Here is a 13,945-nt window from a genome sequence, read left to right on the forward strand (position 1 = left end):
AGGTAACCCTCTGTAATGCTCATCGTTCCAACACATCTGAGATATGTGTTGATTATAAGGTAACCCTCTGTAATGCTCATCGTTCCAACACATCTGAGATATGTGTTGATTATAAGGTCACCCTCTGTAATGCTCATTGTTCCAACACATCTGAGATATGTGTTGATTATAAGGTCACCCTCTGTAACGCTCATCGTTCCGAAGCATCTGAGATATGTGTTGGTTATAAGGTTACCCTCGGTACGTGTCATCGTTCCAAAGCACCTGAAATATTTTTGACTATTATGGTCACCCAAGGTACTGCTCGTCGTTCCGCAGCATCTAAGAAATGTGTTGACTATAAGGCCTACCTCGATGATGGTCTGACATCGTTACGAATCACACGAGTTATATGTTGACTATAAGGCCACCCTCGATGATGGTTATCGTTCCGAAGCACATGAGTCATGTGTTGACTATGGGGTCACCCTCAGTACTGGTCGATGATCCGAAGATACTGAGTTATGTGTTGACTATGGAGTCACCTTTGGTACCTCTCATCCCCCACAGCACCTGAGATATGTGTTAACTACACAGCTACTTTTGCAAAGGTACTATTTCTGTACCAAATATATGTAGTACTGGAAATCTACTTCTAATATTCAGTACTATTATGTTACTTTAAAGTTATTGTAATATCTAGGTATTTGTATTTTACTGTACTTACTTTGTACTAATGAACTACAGATGTTGGTTACACCGTTGCATTTTCAGCATTTTGAAAGTTTGTCTATTTCAAATCTCTTAAAGTTGTGATTTACAAACATGGAATATTGTGATCACTGTTGGTAGTTATTTTGTACAAATCAAGTACCGTAATATATAGATATATAGGTACCTAAAATTACAATAGTTTTGAAGGCAAGAAATAGTACTAAATATTAAAAGTAAATTTCCAGTACTACAGACTTTTAGTACAGAAATAGTACCTATTCAAAAGTTGCAGTGAAAAGCACCTGAGTAATGAGTTGACTATTGGGTCACCATCGGTAACTGCTCATCGTTCCACAGCATCTGAGAGATGTGTTGATTATAAAGTCACCTAAGGTACTTCTCATCGTTTCAAAACACATGAGATCTGTGCTGACTAAAAGGCGACCCTCAGTTCTGTTCATTGTTCCGCATTACTTGAGTTATGAACTACAATGCCACCCTCGGCACTGGTCATCGTTTCGAAGCACCTGAGATAGATAGATGTAAGTGTTGTCTATAAAGTCACCTCAGGTACTGCGTATCGTCCCGCAGCACTGAGATATGTGTTGACTTTAGTCACCCTCTAATGCACTAGATAAATGTTTTGACCATAACATTTCATTATTGTGTCGTTGTTACTTATGAAGCCAGAACAATTTTATCAGATTTAAGAAAAAGGATGGGCTTGTAGACTTGATATAAAGTAATTTGATAAAAAAAGGAGAAGCTCTTTCGTCAATATCAAATTCATCGCTGATCGCTCTTGAAAATGTTTAACCATATCAATTCTTCACGTTCCTATCAGCAAATGTCGTTGGTTACTGTTTGTCATTTTCTAAAATCAAGATAAAAGAAATAGATATTGTTTATAACAAAGTGATTACAACGTGGTGACAACGTGATTTCAACGTGGAAACAACGTGATTACAACACGACAGCAGCGTGGTTACAACGCGTTAACAAAGTGATTTCAACGTGTTATCAACGTAATTACAACGCGTTATTAACGTGATTACCACGTGTTAACAACGTGATTACAACGTGGTAACAACGTGATTACAACGTGATTACAACGTGATTACAACGCGTTAACAACGTGATGACAACGTGTTAACAACGTGATGACAATGTGATAACAACGTGTTAACAACGTGATTACAATGTGGTAACAACGTGATTATAATGTAGGAACATCGTGATTACAACGTGTTTACAACGGTATAACAACGCAGTAACAACGTGATTACAACGTGGAAACAACGGAATTGCAACACGACAGCAGCGTGAGTACAACGTGGTAACAACGCAATTACAACATCGTAACAACGTGACAGCAGCGTGTTTACAACGTGATTACAACAAATTTACAACGTGATCACAACGTAATTACAACCGTCAGCAGCGTTACTATAATGTGGTAAGAACGTGTTTACAACATGACAGCAACGTCATTAATGTGGTCATCCTGTTAGTAGTGTTTAAGTTGGTGGTCATCCTGTTAGTAGTGCTTAGTTAGTGTTCATCCTGTTAGTAGTGTTTAAGTTAGTGGTCATCTTGTTAGTAGTGTTTAAGTAAGTGGTCATCCTGTTAGTAGTGTTTTAGTTAGTGGTCATCCTGTTAGTAGTGTTTTAGTTAGTGGTCATCCTGTTAGTAGTGTTTAAGCTAGTGGTCATCCTGTTAGGTCATCCTGTTAGTAGTGTTTTAGTTAGTGGTCATCCTGTTAGTAGTGTTTTAGTTAGTGGTCATCCTGTGTGTAGTGTTTTAGTTAGTGGTCATCTTGTGTGTAGTGTTTTAGTTAGTTGTCATCCTGTTAGTAGTGTTTAAGTAAGTGGTCATCTAGTAGTGTTTAAGTAAGTGGTCATTCTGTTAGAAGTGTTTTAGTTAGTGGTCATCCTGTTAGTAGTGTTTAAGTAAGTGGTCATCCTGTTAGTAGTGTTTAAGTTAGTGGTCATCCTAATAGTGTTTTAGTTAGTGGTCATCCTGTGTGTAGTGTTTTAGTTAGTGGTCATCCTGTTAGTAATGTTTAAGTTAGTGTTCATCCTGTTAGGTCATCCTGTTAGTAGTGCTTTAGTTAGTGGTCATCCTGTTAGTAGTGTTTACGTTAGTAGTGTTTAAGTTAGTGGTCATCCTGTTAGTAGTGTTTTAGTTAGTGGTCATCCTGTTAGCAGTGTTTAAGTTAGTGGTCATCCTGTTAGTAGTGTTTGAGTTAGTGGTCATCCTGTGTGTAGTGTTTTAGTTAGTGGTCATCCTATGTGTAGTGTTTTAGTTAGTGGTCATCCTGTTAGTAGTGTTTAAGTAAGTGGTCATCTAGTAGTGTTTAAGTAAGTGGCCATCCTGTTAGTAGTGTTTTAGTTAGTGGTCATCCTGTTAGTAGTGTTTTAGTTAGTGATCATCCTGTTAGTAGTGTTTAAGTAAGTGGTCATCCTGTTAGTAGTGTTTTAGTTAGTGGTCATCCTGTTAGTAGTATTTAGTTAGTGGTCATCCTGTTAGTAGTGTTTAAGTTAGTGGTCATCCTGTTAATAAAGTTTTAGTTATTAGTGGTCATCCTGTTAGTAGTGTTTTAGTTAGTGGTCATCCTGTGTGTAGTGTTTCAGTTAGTGGTCATCCTGTGTGTAGTGTTTTAGTTAGTGGTCATCCTGTTATTAGTGTTTAAGTAAGTGGTCATCTAGTAGTGCTTAAGTAAGTGGTTATCCTGTTAGTAGTGTTTTAGTTAGTGGTCATCCTGTTAGTAGTGTTTAAATAAGTGGTCATCCTGTTAGTATTGTTTAGGTTAGTGGTCATCCTGTTAGTAGTGTTTTAGTTAGTGGTCATCCTATGTGTAGTGTTTTAGTTAGTGGTCATCCTGTTAGTAGTGTTTAAGTTAATGTTCATCCTGTTAGGTCATCCTGTTAGTAGTGCTTTAGTTAGTGGTCATCCTGTTAGTAGTGTTTAAGTTAGTGGTCATCCTGTTAGTAGTGTTTTGGTTATTAGTGGTCATCCTGTTAGCAGTGTTTTAGTTAGTGGTCATCCTGTGTGTAGTGTTTCAGTTAGTGGTCATCCTGTGTGTAGTGTTTTAGTTAGTGGTCATCCTGTTATAAGTGTTTAAGTAAGTGGTCATCTAGTAGTGTTTAAGTAAGTGGTCATCCTGTGTGTAGTGTTTTAGTTAGTGGTCATCCTGTTATAAGTATTTAAGTAAGTGGTCATCTAGTAGTGTTTAAGTAAGTGGTCATCCTGTTAGTAGTGTTTTAGTTAGTGGTCATCCTGTTAGTAGTGTTTAAGTAAGTGGTCATCCTGTTAGTATTGTTTAGGTTAGTGGTCATCCTGTTAGTAGTGTTTTAGTTAGTGGTCATCCTATGTGTAGTGTTTTAGTTAGTGGTCATCCTGTTAGTAGTGTTTAAGTTAATGTTCATCCTGTTAGTAGTGCTTTAGTTAGTGGTCATCCTGTTAGTTGTGTTTAAGTTAGTGGTCATCCTGTTAGTAGTGTTTAAGTTAGTGGTCATCCTGTTAGTAGTGTTTTAGTTAGTGGTTATCCTGTTAGTAGTGTTTAAGTTAGTGGTCATCCAGTTAGTAGTGTTTTAGTTAGTGGTCATCCTGTTAGTAGTGTTTAAGTAAGTGGTCATCCTGTTAGTAGTGTTTTAGTTAGTGGTCAGCCTGTTAGTAGTGTTTAGTTAGTGGTCATCCTGTTAGTAGTGTTTAAGCTAGTGGTCATCCTGTTAGTAGTGTTTTAGTTAGTGGTCATCCTGTTAGTAGTGTTTAAGTTAGTGGTCATCCTGTTAGTAGTGTTTAAGTAAGTGGTTATCCTGTTAGTAGTGTTTAAGTAAGTGGTCATCCTGTTAGTAGTGTTTTAGTTAGTGGTCATCCTGTTAGTAGTGTTTAAGTAAGTGGTCCTCCTGTTAGTAGTGTTTAAGTGGTCATCCTGTTAGTAGTGTTTAAGTTAGTGGTCATCCTGTTAGTAGTGCTTAGTTATTGTTCATCCTGTTAGTAGTGTTTAAGTTAGAGGTCATCCTGTTAGTAGTGTTTAAGTTAGTGGTCATCCTGTTAGTAGTGTTTAGTTATGTGTCATCATGTTAGTAGTGTTTAGGTTGAAGTTAGTGGCCATTATGTTACGTTAGTTATTAGTTATCTTGTTAGTAATGTTTTGGTTCTTGGTCATCCTGCTAGTAGTGTTTAAGTCATTGGTCATTATTTCATCACTGTTTAAGTTTTGATATTCATATAAGTAGTGTTTATGATTTTAGCCATCCTGCTAAATAGGGGCGAAAGATATCAGTCAAAGTCATAAATCGAAAATACACTGACAACACCATGGCACAAAATGAAAAATACAAACGGACAAATAATAGTACACATAAAACAACATAGAAAACAAAAGAATAAGCAACACGAACCCCAATAAAAACTGGGGGTGACCTCAGGTGCTCCGGAAGGGGAATCAGATCCTGCTCCACTTGTGGCACCCGTCGTGTTGCTCATTTTATAACAAATCCGGTAAATAGTCTAATTCGGTAGGTCACATTCATGAAAGGGAAGGGGATTGTAGTTACGACGCAAGGAACATATCCGATATCATCTGTGAAACGGTTATTCCATAACGGCCAACCAACTCGTGATGGTGTCCGTAAAATCTACGATTGGATGATTTCAACTTCACCATTTGGAAGTCTTGGTTTAATAGCTTCCTTGTGAGCAGCAACCCTCTATCACGAAATCAAGATAGGAAATGCAAGCACGGGAATATCGTATCAATTAGGAGATATATACCCCGTACGCATATGCTGTTGGAATGTTGCTGCTTAGAAATTGAAAGTTCACAATTAGTTGTGTTTATGTTATTTGTTGGTCGTTCTGTACGGAGTGTTTATATAATTGATTACCATGTTAAAAGTGTTTAATTAAACAGATCATCATCTTAGTAGCTCCGCTGTGCAACGTTTTTTTTTTTTCTAGATTGTTTTACTTTTACATACTTGGATAAGATAGGTAAAGTTGAGCCTGATTAAACTCAAATTCGTCGTGCGGTCAAGCTTTAATGAAGAGCTTTCTATATATACAAAGGTAAAGGAATATGAAATAGTATGACTTAACATAAGGAAACAAATGAAATGTATGAAATTGGATATAATAGTCATATAACAAAACAAGAAATATCCCTTACTTACATGACAAACCAAGGCAGCAGTATAGTGTAACATAGAAATATCCCTTACTTACATGACAAACCAAGGCAGCAGTATAGTGTAACATAGGTCATTGGCTTCTTTATCATTTAAAACATAAAACGAATCATTGGCAAAACATTCAATGATTTGTGTGTTATAATTTTTTATATGTATCTTATATACTTTTTATTTGTTAGTTTGAGCAAACAATAGTTCATGGTGTTTCATAACACATCGGACATATCCTTAACGATGTTTCTTTTTCCAATGCTGCGAAATGATGATCCAGCGAATCGTGACCTCTTTTCGTCATGTCCACTTAACTCAAAACTACTCCTCTTTTTACCAATATTTCTAAAGGCCAATCTATCGTCTCTTTCAAATAAAGTATCTCGTTTGCCTATATTACGAAAGCTCATTCTATCATTTCGTTCGAATAATGGATCTCTTTTCCCTATATTTCTAAAGGCCATTCGTTCGTCTCGTTCAAAAGTTGAATCTTTTTTCCCGATATTCCGGAAAGACATGCGCTCATCCCTCCCAAATGTTGAATCTTTTTTTCCAATATTGCGAAATGCCATTCTGTCGTCCCGACCGAAGTACGAATCCTTTTTACCAATATTCCTGAAAGCCATTCTATTAATTCGATCAAATAAATCATTCCTCTTCCCTACATTTCGAAATGAAAATCTTTTACCGATGTTTCTGAAAGCCATTCTTTTGTTTCCCTCAAAATTAACTTTTCTTTTCCCTACATTACGAAAATATGATCGCGGAAACCGGAAGTCACGTTTGGAAATATCATATTTGTCGTTGTCATCAGAAAGGGGATGGAATGCATATCTTTTGTCAATATTTCGAGAGAATGAACTTTCGCGTTTAGCAATATTTCTGAAACTGTATACACCACCTCTTTTTCCTACATTTCTAAAAGAGTACGCTCGTTTTCCGATATTCCTGAGTGTTATTGGATCTTTAAGGCCTTGTCTTTGTAACATCCATAGCGCTAAATACGATCTAAAACAACTTAGACTGTCTCGAAATCCAATACATGGTGATCGTTTATGCTTCGCATTGCTGGAGTCGTCGGTCATTTGTTCTATCGCATCTTCGTCGGAAATGTCCGAACGATCAGCATCTGGATTGACAGGAAAGTTCGTGTGAGGAATATTCACTTCAAACGTGTCATCACTATGTTTGGTATCTTTTTGTAAGTCTTTGCGTATTAAAAAGTCATTCACTTTCTCATATAGTTGGCTTATAAGTTTGTCATTCAAATGTAAATCTTTTTTCCATTCATCCAAGTCTGGCTCCCCTAAAATTAAGAAAAATGGATTAAGTTTTACTTCTTATAATTTAGTTATTGGTTTCATAACGTTATAAAGTATGTAAAAGTTTAGATTTGTGATTGATTAATTGATTGATTGATTGATTGATTGATTGATTGATTGATTGATTGAAGCTTGATTGGTAAGTTTATTTCTTTTAAGAGCTAAAAGGGAGAATTATGCTTTTTTAATCCTTTCATTATCATTCATCATTCTTTAAAAATGATTAAGAATAAAAATGTTACAAAGAGACATTGAACACTCAAGTTTACTCACGCGTGAAAATCTGTCTTTTTTTTCATTTGAACTGCGCATTTATTGTAATTTTAACAAATAAAGATTATAATGACGTTTTCGTTTTACTTCAAACTATTTGATCTTTAATGATATAAAAATTGGCCGTTTCAGAATCTATAGCATCATGGGTAATTTCATTGTTCGTACCCCAAAACGAAAATAATGTCACGTCATTGGTTGAATTTCAATTGTTTGGGACGTTTTTAACCAATCACGACGTTTTGGACTTTTGAAAATATTACCCAGAATGCATTAGATTCTGAAACGGCGAATTGATAACTTAAAGTATAATATGAATAGCATTGCAGTTTAAATGCAATTTACTTTAAATTCTATATTTCGTGAGAATATGAGGAGAGCTATTCATCAATTTATGTCATACAGCACAGCAATTGAATAAATCAAATCAACTTGAAACAAAATAATTCTCTTTGACATTTTAAATTGTTTTATTTTAGCAAATCATGTAGAGATTATCAGTGATATAAAAATAGTAAACTATAGTTGCCATTGAAATACTATCCACCATCAAGTTAAACAAATTAAGAACGACCATGTCGACACCTACAAACCACGTGACTTAACTTTATAAAGCTCAATGCTACCAAATATGGTGGAAAAAAATAGAAAATGGAAAAACAAATAAGTAGTAATTTCTCATTTTTTTAATTGTTTCACTGTTTGTTGGCTGATGACCATCTATATAGATATAGGAAGATGTAGTATGAGTACCAATGAAACAACTCTCCATCGATATAGGTATAGGAAGATGTGGTATGAGTACCAATGAGACAACTCTCCATCTATATAGGTATAGGAAGATGTAGTATGAGTACCAATGAAACAACTCTCCATCGATATAGGTATAGGAAGATGTAGTATGAGTACCAATGAAACAACTCTCCATCGATATAGGTATAGGAAGATGTAGTAGGAGTACCAATGAAACAACTCTCCATCGATATAGGTATAGGAAGATGTGGTATGAGTACCAATGAGACAACTCTCCATCTATATAAATATAGGAAGATGTGGTATGAGTACCAATGAAACAACTCTCCATCTATATAGATATAGGAAGATGTGGTATGAGTACCAATGAAACAACTCTCCATCTATATAGATATAGGAAGATGTGGTATGAGTACCAATGAAACAACTCTCCATCTATATAGATATAGGAAGATGTGGTATGAGTACCAATGAAGCAACTCTCCATCTATATAGATATAGGAAGATGTGGTATGAGTACCAATGAAACAACTCTCCATCGATATAGATATAGGAAGATGTGGTATGAGTACCAATGAAACAACTCTCCATCTATATAGATATAGGAAGATGTGGTATGAGTACCAATGAAACAACTCTCCATCTATATAGATATAGGAAGATGTGGTATGAGTACCAATGAGACAACTCTCCATCTATATAGATATATAGGAAGATGTGGTATGAGTACCAATGAGACAACTCTCCATCTATATATATATATAGGAAGATGTGGTATGAGTACCAATGAGACAACTCTCCATCTATATAGATATAGGAAGGTGTGGTATGAGTACCAATGAGACAACTCTCCATCTATATAGATATAGGAAGGTGTGGTATGAGTACCAATGAGACAACTCTCCATCCATAATGTAGCATACGTTATGGGTTTAGCCCATAGTCACCGGACGTTCACGACATCCATAGTTTAGTATACGTTATGGGTTTAGCTCATAGTCACAGGACGTTCACTACATCCATAGTTTAGTATACGTTATGGGTTCAGCTCATAGTCACAAGACGTTCAGGAAACAGATTAGAATTATGGTAATACTCTATTTGTGTATACGTTTACCAAAGACATATATTTAATTAATCACAATAAACAGCAACACTTAAACATGCCCTGGTGCCCTAATAACTGTACTGAGCAGGTCAAGGTGAAATAAGTTTTGAAACATAAGAGCTACATACCATAAGATATAGAAAGTACAATAATTAACCTTCCTTGTTGCGCCCTAAGAACTGTACTGAACAGGTCATGGTAAAATAGGTTTTGAAACATGAGAACTACATACGATTAGAAATAGAAAGTAAAACACTAACCGTACTATTAAAATAGTTAACTTAAATATAAAACAAGAATGTCATAAAGATGTGACATTTTGCTGTATGGTTATAAACAGGAGAATAAGAGTTCAAGTTTCCCTCCCACTCAACACGAGCAAGGTCTTTAGATAAATCGATATACTATTTCTCTTAAATAGGAAATCTTTTTTTTCTCATTCTCAATGTTTGGTTTCATAGTTTGTAAAACTAAAACATAAAAAACTAATCTAACACCAATAAAAATTATCCAAATAACCATTTAAGATTAGGTGTTGTAAGAATAAGATTAAAACATCGATTTATCACGCCATTTAATCACTTCCTGTACAAACCGGATATCTAAAAACGGCCGGTTTACAGGCGAGGTGAATACATCACTTTTATCTGATTGGATCGTTCACGTTCATTGTAACACCAAGACAGAATCAAATTTCGTTAATGAAACATAATTATTGTTTGGTAAACTTTAATTGCACTCACTTTATGCATATGATAAACATTGAAAACGAAAAATAAGTTGAAAAGATATTTATGTTTCTCATCGAATCTTGGATGACTTCTTTTAAAATACGTGTATTATATATTTGCATTTTTTTTATAATCACTTCAAGTTAATATCAGTCTATTCAACAACATATTTTAGAGAGAAAAGACAGTATTTGTTTCATTCTATATTGCGAGACAGAAAATGCATTTAATGATATTAAATTAAAGTTACCAAAACCGATTAACAAACGAGTTTACCATATAATTATGTACGTTAAAGGAACCGACATTTCAAAAACGTTATGAACCACATCAACAAACGACAACTACTGAACATCTGGAGTCGGTTTCACAAAAAAACTTATGACTAAGAATGATCGTAAGTATACTGAATTGTTCATGACTTACGACCATTTTTAGTCCTAAGTTTTTTTTTGTGAAATCGACTTCAGGTTCCTGACTAGAATAGGACAGGTGAAAACATATGCAGCGGATTTAAACGTTTATATACAAAGTGTAATTTTCATGCTTTAAACACTGTTATTGTTTTAAATATATGTAAGAATGCTCATTTAATTGATTAAACATATTTTTTATTTGCTTAAATTTTCCAGTAATGAAATGTTACCAATATAAATAGATAAGGTTGATAACAGAATAAACTAACAAAAATGTTTCTTATCTTAAATATGGAATGGAATACGCCTTCAACTGCAGATGAAAAATATTTGTATGCCATGAAAATCTTATCCTTAAATCCTCAAATAACTGTTTTCCATCTTTTTAAATGAAAGGGAGTCTGACTGTAAATGCGGTATAGCTTGTTAGTGCGTACACGTATGTGTGTTGGTGAATTCACATGATTTTAAATACATGTTTTAACGTTATTTTCTGTCAGTTTCATTAGAATGGAGATAACAATATTGCATTTTAAGCTCAGACGGCATCAATTGGGGATTTGATGGTCGCAAATACCCGTTTACTGTCTCCACTAACGCGTCGCCAGTAAACTTAATTTGCGACCATCAAATCCCCAATTGATGCCGTCGGAGCTTAAAATACAATACTGGTATCTCCTAATTTTAAACTTAAATATTAAATTCATCTATTGTAATATTTAATATATATAACGTCAAATGTAGTTATTAAATACAAAAAGATATTCTATTTATTATTATTTTTCAAATCAACGAAGACATTGACATTATAAGATTGTACGTATATACCAATAACGTTTCTTGAATTGACTTTTGAAATCTGATGCGCTACGACTAATTTGCATGATTAATAAGATATTGAAAATATATGAATGAAACAAAATGTCATTTGTACTATTGATGTTATTTAGTATACCTTGCGGATGACAATTTATATCCTTAAAGAATAATATATGCGTTGTTTATAAACTCAATTTGTCAGTGTAATTGAAATGTATCTCTGTTATTTAAGGAATGACTGTAATATATTTCTGTCTATGAAGAAATAACATACAAAATTTGGTGCACACTGAATAACGCGCGTAACGGGCTGTTTAACAGTGTGCACCACATTTTTTTTTATATTATTACGAATAGACAGAAAAAATATTTCAGTCATTTCTTATAATTTAATTTTAAATTTCATTTTAAACCGTAGAAAACCATGAAAAAACGTGATGACGTCACCGTCACATGACTAAATTATGTCTATGGGTTTATAACAAAATAACGTCATCTAATCAGAAGACGCGTTACATCCAAAATTTAAATTTTATCTTTTTGTAAAACATTTATTTCCATTTCATATTTATTTGATTACATTTGTGAAAATTTACGGTACGGAATTCCTTACGGAGTTTGTAGTTTTTCTAATTAGATTTATATCAAAATGGATTCATGGAATAATTTTTCTATAAATGTGATATCGATTTAAATTTGTAAATTAGTTGAAATGCAACTCCCTTAATCAAATTAAATCATTCTAATAGAGTTAATGTATAAAGTGGTCTCAATAAATGTCATGTTTCCTTCATTTAGCAATAAACATGTTGACAAAACCCCAATTGTCGTCCTCCATTATTTTCGTTGTTACTGTATAAAGTTTACGTCTGTTGTTGATATAAACAAGAGCATGGTTCAATTATGACGAATTTCCTTACAAAGATATATTCTTAACTTTAACAGGTTCAGTCAAAGTATGAGAGCGTACGAACCATTGATTCATTGAGATAGTTGTGGAATGTAAAGTTAAAAAGATGTATGGAGAATTGTTTAGTGAGACGGAAACTCATCAACATACAATACCAAATGACACCATGAGGTCATCCAGAGGTCATCATACAACACCAAATGACACCATGAGGTCATCTAGAGGTCAACATACAACACCAAATGACACCATGAGGTCATCTAGAGGTCAACATACAACACCAAATGACACCATCAGGTCATCTAGAGGTCAACATACAACACCAAATGACACCATCAGGTCATCCAGAGGTCATCATACAGATTCGACGTTTCAATGGTCACTACCGTATATAGCGACAGATTTATTCATTGAAAAACACATATTTTTCCCCTTAACTCGATATAAAATTCAAATTTTGGAAAATTGGCCTCGGATTTGTCATTAAGCAACTCTCATCAGACGAATATATACGTTTGTTTCAAAAATAAATCGTTATAAGCTCCAACATTGAAAGTTTTGTTTCATTGATACATCCCGCTCACCTCTCCAGAATGAAATATTTTGTAAAAGACGTAAATTAATGATTGTGTATGCAGATCTGGCGATTATTTATCAAGTAATAACAGAACATGACAGTAATTTCACCGAAAGTGATTGATCACGTGATTGATCAATGACCTCCAAACTATAGCCCAATAAAAAGTCAACGACAATCAAAATCTTGACATTTCAAACTGAAATCTCGAAGTAGACGATATTTTGTATTCCGTATCCTAATGGGAACAAGGTGATTTATTTTCTAAATTATAAAGTTGAAATTAATAATTTGTTTCTATTAATTTCATTTCTAATCGATTTTTTTTTTTTAATTAATGTATTTGTCTTGGGGTTAATTTACATTGTTAAAACATATTGAACACAAGCTGAGACTACTATAACACATGTGTTATAGTCTCAGACACAAGGTAGGATTTAGTTGCACACGCGCAAAATGTATTATCCAATATTGAAGTATGTTCAATTTAATATTGATATAGATAAAAGAAGACGAGGGGTCGTCATTTTAATATTGATATAGATAAAAGAAGAAGAGGGGTCGTCATTTTAATATTGATATAGATAAAAGAAGACGAGGGGTCGTCATTTTAATATTGATATAGATAAAAGAAGACGAGGGGTCGTCATTTTAATATTGATATAGATAAAAGAAGACGAGGTGTCGTTATTTTTGTCTTCTTTAATGGTTGATGATTTTTTTTCTTTATTCTTGATATGGTGTACATCATTTTCTATTCTTTATACTTTACTTCCCTTTTTCTTTTTTTTTTTTATTTTTGATTCTTTTTTTCCAAAGATTATTCTCTATTTTGTAAACCCACTTTATCCTCTCATAATGTTTGTGAAGAGAAAATGACATAGAAAAATAGTGTGAAATTTTGTAAATGTTTGGTTGTTATATCAAATAGATCTTTTCTGGAAAGTTAAGCTTATTCAGTAAGAATAAAGTCAAGCATACCAATACGTTCATACAAGGATATAATAATGATTCATTTCAGTACGTTTTTGTGAAACCGACTCCGGAAGATTCAGTTTGTGGAATTAATGCGGGCGTACTTATAAACGTTGAAATTCACCAATAAAAACAACGGGCCGTTATGTATTCGTTGGTGTTACTATGAAGAAAGATTTTGT

At 33.9% G+C, this 13,945-nt stretch overlaps 1 long non-coding RNA gene across 1 annotated transcript in view; it reads right to left on the bottom strand.

Annotated features, from left to right (window-relative positions):
* Window positions 1–5,718: 5,718 nt before the first annotated feature.
* LOC143084048 (uncharacterized) overlaps window positions 5,719–13,945 on the bottom strand; it is a 32,846-nt gene continuing 24,619 nt past the window's right edge. The window contains exon 2 of the long non-coding RNA XR_012981002.1: window positions 5,719–7,185. This is a non-coding gene — a long non-coding RNA (uncharacterized LOC143084048). The remainder of the gene's footprint in view (window positions 7,186–13,945) is intronic.

This window comes from Mytilus galloprovincialis, chromosome 7, assembly GCF_965363235.1.
Source record: "Mytilus galloprovincialis chromosome 7, xbMytGall1.hap1.1, whole genome shotgun sequence".
NCBI lineage: Eukaryota > Metazoa > Mollusca > Bivalvia > Mytilida > Mytilidae > Mytilus > Mytilus galloprovincialis.